Here is a 9,020-nt window from a genome sequence, read left to right as displayed (position 1 = left end):
ATCCTGCCTGCTAAGTGATAGGATTAAGGACATGTGTTACCGTTACCACTGCCTGACTTCTTTGTTTACTTATAATGGCTATTCCCTCTGATCTCTAGGCAAGCTTTATTTATTAAAGCACAAATAAAATATCACTGCATTTCAGCACAAATAAAATATCACCATAGAATAGCAATGATTACCCAAATCAAAGGAAATATATGAACAGATTTTGGCAAGTTCCAATGCATACATACAGTGTTCATTTAAAAATATATAAATTCAGATTAAGATAATGCAATGCATGAAATATCTTATATAATTATTAAGTTTTATATTAGCAAATGCTATCACCTTGCCTAGTAAATATATTGCAAAAACAAAATCATGGATGACAAAAGAAATTGTGAAGAAGAATGAACTACTGAATGCATTACATCCATCTGTGTGCCAGACAGCATTGACTGTTAGGACAATAAACATTCTCATGTATTAAAATAACTAAGCTGTGTTTTTAGGAATATATGTTGATGAGTTTTGAAAGGCTCATATTACTTTCCATTTATCGAAAATTACAGCATACATTGCAGGTGAAAGTTTGAATTTAAAATTTTTATTGTGTTTGTGTATATTATGCATGTGTATAGTTGTAGTCATGCACCACAACATGTGACAGAAGTCAGAGGACGACTTTGCAGAGTTGTTTCTCTCCTTCTATGTTTACAAGGATTCCAGGGATTGAACTAAGGTTGACAGGCTTGATATCAAATGCCTTTACTTGCTGAGCCATCTTGCACCCCACAGAGAAAATTTTGAAGTTTGAAATATTAGATAACAAACAGTGTTATGCATGTAAGACCCTTTATATCCACAATAGATTATTTAAAATAGTTGAAAAAAGATAAGAAAATGAGGATTTTATTGTAAAAATGTATATTACATTTTATACGTACATATATGTGTACGTGTATATATGAAATATATGTGACAACCCAACCAGCAATATAGTAGTTCATTTCAAGGAGTTGTAGGATTATAAAATTTTGCTCTTCAAATATTTGTAAGTAATAGTTGCATAAGTTTTGTATGGAGAGCAATGAAAATATCCACTGTTTTAAGAATGAAAAACAAAATAAGCATAGTGATAGATTTGGATGGAAGGTGGTTAAAATTCAATCTCTCATAGACTTGCATCACTAATTTCACAAAGTATGCACCCATCAACTTTAAATAAACAAAACATTAAATATAAACAAAGTATAATAAAAAACTGAAAAGAATAGACAAATAGTTTAAGCTTTATTTATACACAGATGAGGGAAAGAGTTGATTTAAATTTTAAATACATTTTGTTAATAGTAAAATTTCAAATAAATGAAAATATTGAGACATTTTATCACTGATAAGAGAAAGAAATACAAATGAAAAGAGCTATGATATGATATTCTTACCCAGAAAATCAGCTGTAATTGTACATGTTGGACAGCTTGCAGGAAAAGAAAACAGACATTCATTGTACCTGCAACTATATCATGTACTAATTGCATTATCCACTTTTCCAGAAAGGGACTTGTAAGTAAATATAGAAAGCTAAATATATGTTCCCTACTGATAAAACCAACATAAAAGTTGATAAAACAACTGTCTGTTAGTAATTGAGAAGATTGCCAGTTGGAAAAAATGATTTTAAAAAAAGGTTAAAGGCAAAAAAGTAAGCCAACCACAAGACTGTAGGATTTATAATTCTACTGTTTAAAGAGTAATCCCATTCCCTGGTTTCACAAAAACTATTTCTTCCCAAGCTATCACTTAATGTAAACTGTGTTGAGAGGTAAATTAACATGCCCAAGTGACAGATATCTGGAACACAAGAGAAGCAGCTGAGTAAAAGCAGCTGTATTCACCCATTGGAAGAGTCAAGCTGGATAGTTTATGAGATCTTGGGTTTGAACAATACTTGTGCTAGACTAAGAAAGTATAATAATCTCTAATCCGAAAAATTTTCAGGCAAGGTCCAGAGAGATGGATCAGCCCTTAAAAGCTACGTTCAGAACCAACAATACTGAAGCAAGATTTTAGGCTATAGAGAGCTGCAGATGATCCCAGTCTCCAGCCCTGCCTCACTGGACTGAGCTCGAGACTCTGTTGGCAGTCTGCAGCTGTCAACACCTTCCTCTTCATCTAGGATGATTGTGTGACTATTTGTACTCTACACTGCTCTGGACTAATAGGTCATTACTCACTTGATAATATTGGAATTCTTTATGGAATTACATCTTTTCTGCCAATGTCTGAGAAGCCAAGTGCTTGTAGAGGAGGCAGGATTTATTGTGAAATGAATTAAAGGTCACCAACCTGAAAAATTTGTTTGTCTCTAACAAGAATTCTGTTACAATATTTCTGGTCATCAAACGGTCAGAGATCTGAAGTTCAATTTGTAGCCTGTTCTCCATGGTTGGCAAATCTTTGTTTATTTCAAATTTTCTTTCATTCTTAAAGGACGACTCACAGAAAAAAAAATAAGGGAAGCAGGGTATCAGATGAACATGCTTGGCTGCTGGCTTCATGTTTCTATGTCCAGACTTAGCTTTGCCCTGCATGTTTCTACATACAAGCTTATCTGCCTTCTGCTTGATTCTATGTCCAGCCTTAGTTCTTTCCTCTCAGAAAGTTGTATACTGTACTCTGAAAATAGTATTTTTGTGTCATCTAAATTCATCACTCTGTCCAGGAGGATTCACAAGCAATTCCTCCACTAACCTTCCTTTACAATCCCATCCTTCGTGTCTTAGTCACTGATCTATTGCTGTGAAGAGACACCATGACAAAGGCAACTCTTGGAAAGTCTTTAATTGGGGCCTTGCTTACAGTTTCAGAGGCTTAGTCCATTATCATCATGGCAGCATGCATGGTGCTGGAGAAGTAGCTGAGAGCTACATCCTGATCCATCAGTAGCAAGTAGAGAAAAATCCTGGGCCTGTTGTGGACTTTTGAAACCTCAAAGCCCTCCTCCCTGACAGATTTCCTCCAATAAGGCCACACCTCCTAATTCTTGTAATCCTTCTCAAATGTCATTACTCCCTGGTGACTAAGCATGCAAATAATATGAGCCTATGGAGGCCACTCTTTCTCAAACCTCCACAGTTGTACTGTGACTCCCAACCTCATCTGATATAAAATCCCTATATTCTCGCTATTCTTTTTCTCTCATCATCCTAAACAGACAAACATCTGGCTTCTCTCTCACACTCAATCCATTGTAGTCCAGCCCCTCCCCTGTCACTCTGAGTTCTCAACTCTTTTCTCTCCCACACAATCTTTCATCCAGTGGGCCTTTCTATTCCCTTTTGCAGGGCTGTGGTAGCATTCAAACTGCTTGTCATCTCCTTTTTTGCACTTCATGCCTTGTTTTATATTTTCTTAGTCTGCTCATCCAGGCTAATGTTTTAGTAACTCACCTAATGGGTATTTATAAGTGTATGCATGCCAAAGGCATTTTTCCCTTTGTCTTCAACTTACACACTGTATCACACATAACTATCAACTTTTCTTAAGACCCCGACTATTCCCTACACAAACTCAAAACCTCTAAAGATAATCAGGGGCCTCAGGGTGTAGTGTAGTCAAAAAGCATTTGCTCAATAAATTCCTGAGTTCAATCCTTTAGAAGTATAACATAAAAAGTAGATGCTTAAAGAATAACAATAATGAAAAGAGATTAAAAAACTGTGTGATCATTTGCATATATCTGCATAGGCACCCAAACTACTTATTTTCTAAGACTTTGGTAAAACTTAAAATTATTGAAGTTTTTGACCTGGTAACATTAGCTACATACAAATCTCGTGTTTTAGATTATATTTATTTTATGTATTTGAATGTTTTGCCTACCTCTATGTCTGTATACCATGTGCATACCTGGGGCCCTTGAAAATCAGAAGAGGTGTTATACTTCCTGGAACTGGAGTTACAGACAGTGGTGAGTTACCATGTGAGTGCAGAGAATTGAACCTAGATCATCTGCAAGAGCAACAAGTGCTTCTCACTGCTGAGCCACGTCTCCAGCCCTGTAAATCTGTTTTATTTTTCCTCTCCAAACTCATGTTACCACTATCAGGATTTCCTATATATGATCATTAACTGTTTTTTGCATTATAATTATTCTTAATTTTCTTTCTTCTTACTTTTATAACAGGATAAAAAGTAAATTACACATTACTTTTATACTAACATGATGCTATATTTTTTTTTATCAACTTTTGTCTTGACATTTAAGCTCTCATATGTTTTTATGTTTATATAGAATCATTTCATTTCAACTTGAATGTCACTTGTTAAGCAAGTTTAGTGGTAACAAATTCCCCAGTTTTTGTTTACCTGAATTTTTAAGTTTCATCCTAATTTTTGAAGCATTTCTATTAATTCTTTGAGACTATCACACATGCATAAAATGTATGTTGATCATATTTATCTCCACAATTTCTCCCACTAATTCCTCCAAGATCGACCCATATTCCTTTACCCTACCAATTTTGTTTTACTGTATTTGTCTGTATTTTTTACCATCCAATTCTCCTTTGTGCTACTCACATATGCGTGAGTGTGGTCTTCTCCACTGGAAAATGATCAATCTTCCAGTGCCACACCCTTATTTCTAGGAATATTACACTGAGTTGTTTCTACGTTTAAAAAATATCACCTGGCTGGGCATGTGGTGCATACCTTTAATCCCAGCACTCTGGAGGCAGAGATAGGAAGATCTCTGTGAATTCAAGACCAGCCTGGTCTATATAGTGAGTTTCAGAATAGCTAGTGCTATGAAGAGAGATACTTTTTCAAAATGAAACAAACAAACAAAAAACAAAAACAAAAAAGAAAATATCATCTAGTTTTTTTTTTCTGGCCCCCAAAATTTCCACAGAGCAATGTACTGATAGTGTTATGGGGTATCCTTTATATGAGATTAATCACTTTTCTCCTATTATATTTAAAATTCTTTGATTTTTAACAGTACTGTTTGTCTTAGATTATTTGTTTGAGACAGGGTCATTTTATAGCTCTGGGAGGTCTGGAACTTGCTATGTAGACCAAGCTGGCTTCAAATATTTACCAGCCTCTGGTTGTTGTATTTCAGAGGAGAATCCCAGTAACTGAGAAAATCTTGGCAGTCATGCATTTCAGAACTTCAATGTTGTGTTCCCCCATTCCTTTCTTTCTCCATCTCTAGTTAATTTTGTGGCTGACATATAAAAGCCCTCCCATAAATCAGGATAGAAGAACTTTTTCTAATATTTTCACCAAAAATTAGAAGCAAAAGCACAGAGCAAAATATTAAACACAGTATTTAAAGAAACAGGTAGCAAATGGTATCTTTTATTAATCCCCTTTAAATCTTATCTGTGTACATAGATATTTCAAGTTTATAAAGAATAATTACTTTATCCTGTACCTAGTTGAATTCAGAATTTACTTTAAATGACTTTAAAGTAATTCAGAAATTACTTTAAAAATTATTTCCACCATGAAAAAAGAGGCACATTTTTTTCAATTTTGAAATATTTTAATATTTTCAAAATTCATGTATATGACAATACAAACTTTATGCATAATGAAAGTTTAACAATGTGAATATAGTAGATCTTATTTATTTAAACAAATAATTAAGAAATCATCAATCACCAGTGCAATTCAGTGTTTAATATTTGGACTAAGGGATTAGAGATGACTCAGTGGTTGAGTGATTTTTGCTCTTCCAGAGGACCTGACTTCAATTTCCAGTATGTCAGCCTCCTTACAACTACCTGTAACTCAAGCACCAGGGGATCCAATGTCCTCTACTGGCCTCTGAGGAGGTTACCTGCACTAATGTGTACATGTACATACACAAGGATACACACAATTAAAAATAATATTTTAAAAACATTTGCAATAAATCTTTAAAGTAGTTTGAGTCATTGACTCAAAATCATAGGTGAAGTAGTTCACACATAACTCAGGCCGTATTTTAGCCAAATAGCAAATGGCACCTCTGACCATACTGACATCACAAGTGGTGTTTCACATCCTCTGGAAGCTACATACCTGGCAACAATGGGCTCTTGTTGTGTATAGCCAGATGTGAGAAGAAATGTCAAGAACACATCATTTTTCTATTGATATTTTGAATCTACACATAGTGTTTTTGGTTTTTACACATTGCAATGAGTTCTTTGTATTTCAGTCCTGTTTCCCAAGCAAGTGTAGACCCATATTTCCTTTTTCAATCCTTCATAGACTCTGAGTGAAAAAAAAAAAAAAATGTAGTCAATGACATTACTTTTCTAGAGAATATGTAAAACATTGAAATGGAAAATATTGTGTCTTTGAATTCAATGTCTTGTTTGATATATTCATTTCACACTACCCCTTGCTTCAGTATTAAATAGTCCAGAAAGCTTCTTTGAAACATGCTGACTTATCATCCATCTGGGTGAGGTCACTTTAAACACCCCACATCCTGCTCACATGGATGGCCATATTCTTACTGTGCTCTCATCCCATGTTCTCTGTTCTGTGTTTCACAAGTTTCCTGGTAACTTGTAACCCTAGGACTATGGAGTAATTTGCCACACACACAAAAAAAAAAAAGCAGCAGGAATTAAAATATATTTTCAACAAACAAAATTACAACTTACAAAATGAAGGGAACAGTATCAGCTGAGGACACACCAAGACCAAGGTCTAAGCACAAAGGAGATTTATTTCCTCAGAGCAGAAAAAGGGCAGGGAATAAGGGACAAAGACTGCCTCTGGATAGATAGATAGGAGACAGATGTGGCCCTTAGGCAAATGGCAGTTTATACAGGAAAAATGGAAAACCTTTTGTTAGGATGAGGCATTTAATTTTAATTGGGCATGTTAATTAAGTGAGCTGAAGGGGTCTTTTGTTTGCTGGACTTCAATACCTGATAGCTGGACCTTGGTAATCAGCCTCAGGAGGAGGAAGTGGTTTTGTTTTTACTTTTTAAAGCTTAATTTTATTAAAAATGACTTTGAAACTTTAAACTCTTTATAGACTCTTCACAGTACTGTCAATATTCCCATTTCCATAAGAAAGTATTCTTTATACTATCAATAATTAAATTATGTTTTTACAGTGTTTTAAATAGATTTGTTGTGTAAATATGACACACAAACTGACAAAAAGTAATATACATTTAAAATTTTGATAGTTCTTTAAGTTTTAAGGGTCATGCTGTTTAGGAGTAAAAGATGTTACTAGAAAAGCCAGAAAAAGACCATCACTTTCACACAACCAGTGATAAATGATTAATTGGCATGTAAACAGATGTTCAACAATAGACACAGAAAGCGCATATCAGAATCCACAATGAAGAAAAACCCTACCAGTGCAGTGAATGCAAAAAAGCCTTCAGGCAGAAGTCAGGTCTCTTTCAGCATCAGAGACATCACCACAAGAGCAAACTGGCTTGACTAGGTTCTCTGAGATATTGGATGTTACATTGACAAGCAAACAGTGCTTTTTAAAAAGTCACCTTGGCATCAGAGTTCTTGGAGGCCAAATTGGAAGCCATTTGCCTCCATGGTTTTTCTCTCCTTTGTTTTAAAGCCATAGGGAAGTGGTTTAATAAGGGAATAGACATTGGTGGCTTGCTTTAGGAATTTAATCTAGCATTTTTTTTATTTTTATTTTTTATTTATTTATTTATTTTTTTTTTTTAGCAAGGCAGAGGGAAAGCAAGACCTGCCAGAGCCGTGCTTGCCAAGCTTGAGCTGGCTAGAGTACCTTCACTAAATTTCATGAGTTACAGAGAAAAACAGTGCTTAAGAAAGAAACAGTCTCCAGAAATCCACCAAGATACTTCCACTGTAGACTACTGGCAATGGTCGAGAGAAAGCCTGAGCTGATCTGCTCTAGTAATCGGATGACCCAACACCCTGGATGTCACGATAGAACTCTCATTCAGTGTCTGATGGAAGTGGATGCAGAGATACAGGGCAGAGGCCCAGGTGGAGCTCTGGGAGTCCAATGGGCGAGAGAGGAGGGATTGTATGAGTGAGAGATGTTGAGACCATGGTTGGAGGAAGCACAGGGACAAATAGCCAAACTAATGGAAGCACATAAATTGTGAACCAATGGTGGAGGTGATATGCCCAGATTGCCCCAAAAAGCCACTGGAGACCTTAGGTACAGAATGCAAAAGCAAGGTTTATTCAAATGTTTACATGCCTTGGCAGAGGGCTAGTTCCAAATCTCTCTCTCACAGCAGGGAGGTTGGAAGGAGCTAGCCCCTTTCTTTGTGAGGCTAGTTCTTAAAGGCACAGACCACATAATTCATCTCCCACAGTCCACCTTCCTCTTTTTTGGTTCTTATCAGTAGTCTTTCATGTTATCTTTATTTCTCGTTTGTTCAGCAACGGTGTTTAGGAGTTTTACAAGCTGTCTCCGGGGTTTGGGAAGTTTGGGATGTTTTATGACCAACTTAGCCTCTGCCAGATGGTCGAATATTCTGACTCTGTGTTTTCCAAAGTCCCTGTAGCAGATACAGCCACCTGGGGAAAAGGGGTCTAAATTCTTATCTACACTTAGGAATCCTGGTTTAAGCTTCTCTTTGTCTGTAGGGGATGGAATGGGGGGTTTACTGAGATTTCACAGAGGAATCCCCATAAAACTGGACCAGGCCCTCTGGATAAGTGAGACAGTTGATTAGCTTGAACTGTTTGGGAGGCCCCTAGGCAGTGGAGCCAGGACCTATCCTTCATGATCGGGCTGACTTTTTGGAGCCTGGGGCCTATGCTGAGACACTTTGCTCAGCCTTGGTGTAGGGAGGAGGGGACTGGACCTGCCTTGGCTGAGTCTGCCAGGCTGGGCTGACTCCCCAGGGGAGACCTTGCCTTGGAGGAGGTGGGGGTGGGGGGTGGATTGGGGGGAATAGCTGGGGAGTGGGAGAAAGGAGGACAGGGCGGGGGGGGGGGATCTGTGGCTGATATGCGAAATTAAGTTAATTATAAAATAAAAATACTATTTAAAAAAACCTCTC

The sequence above is a fragment of the Peromyscus leucopus genome, chromosome 3, assembly GCF_004664715.2.
Source record: "Peromyscus leucopus breed LL Stock chromosome 3, UCI_PerLeu_2.1, whole genome shotgun sequence".
NCBI classification, from domain to species: Eukaryota; Metazoa; Chordata; class Mammalia; order Rodentia; family Cricetidae; genus Peromyscus; species Peromyscus leucopus.
The sequence above is the reverse complement of the archived record's forward strand: the minus strand, read 5'-3'. Positions refer to the sequence as shown.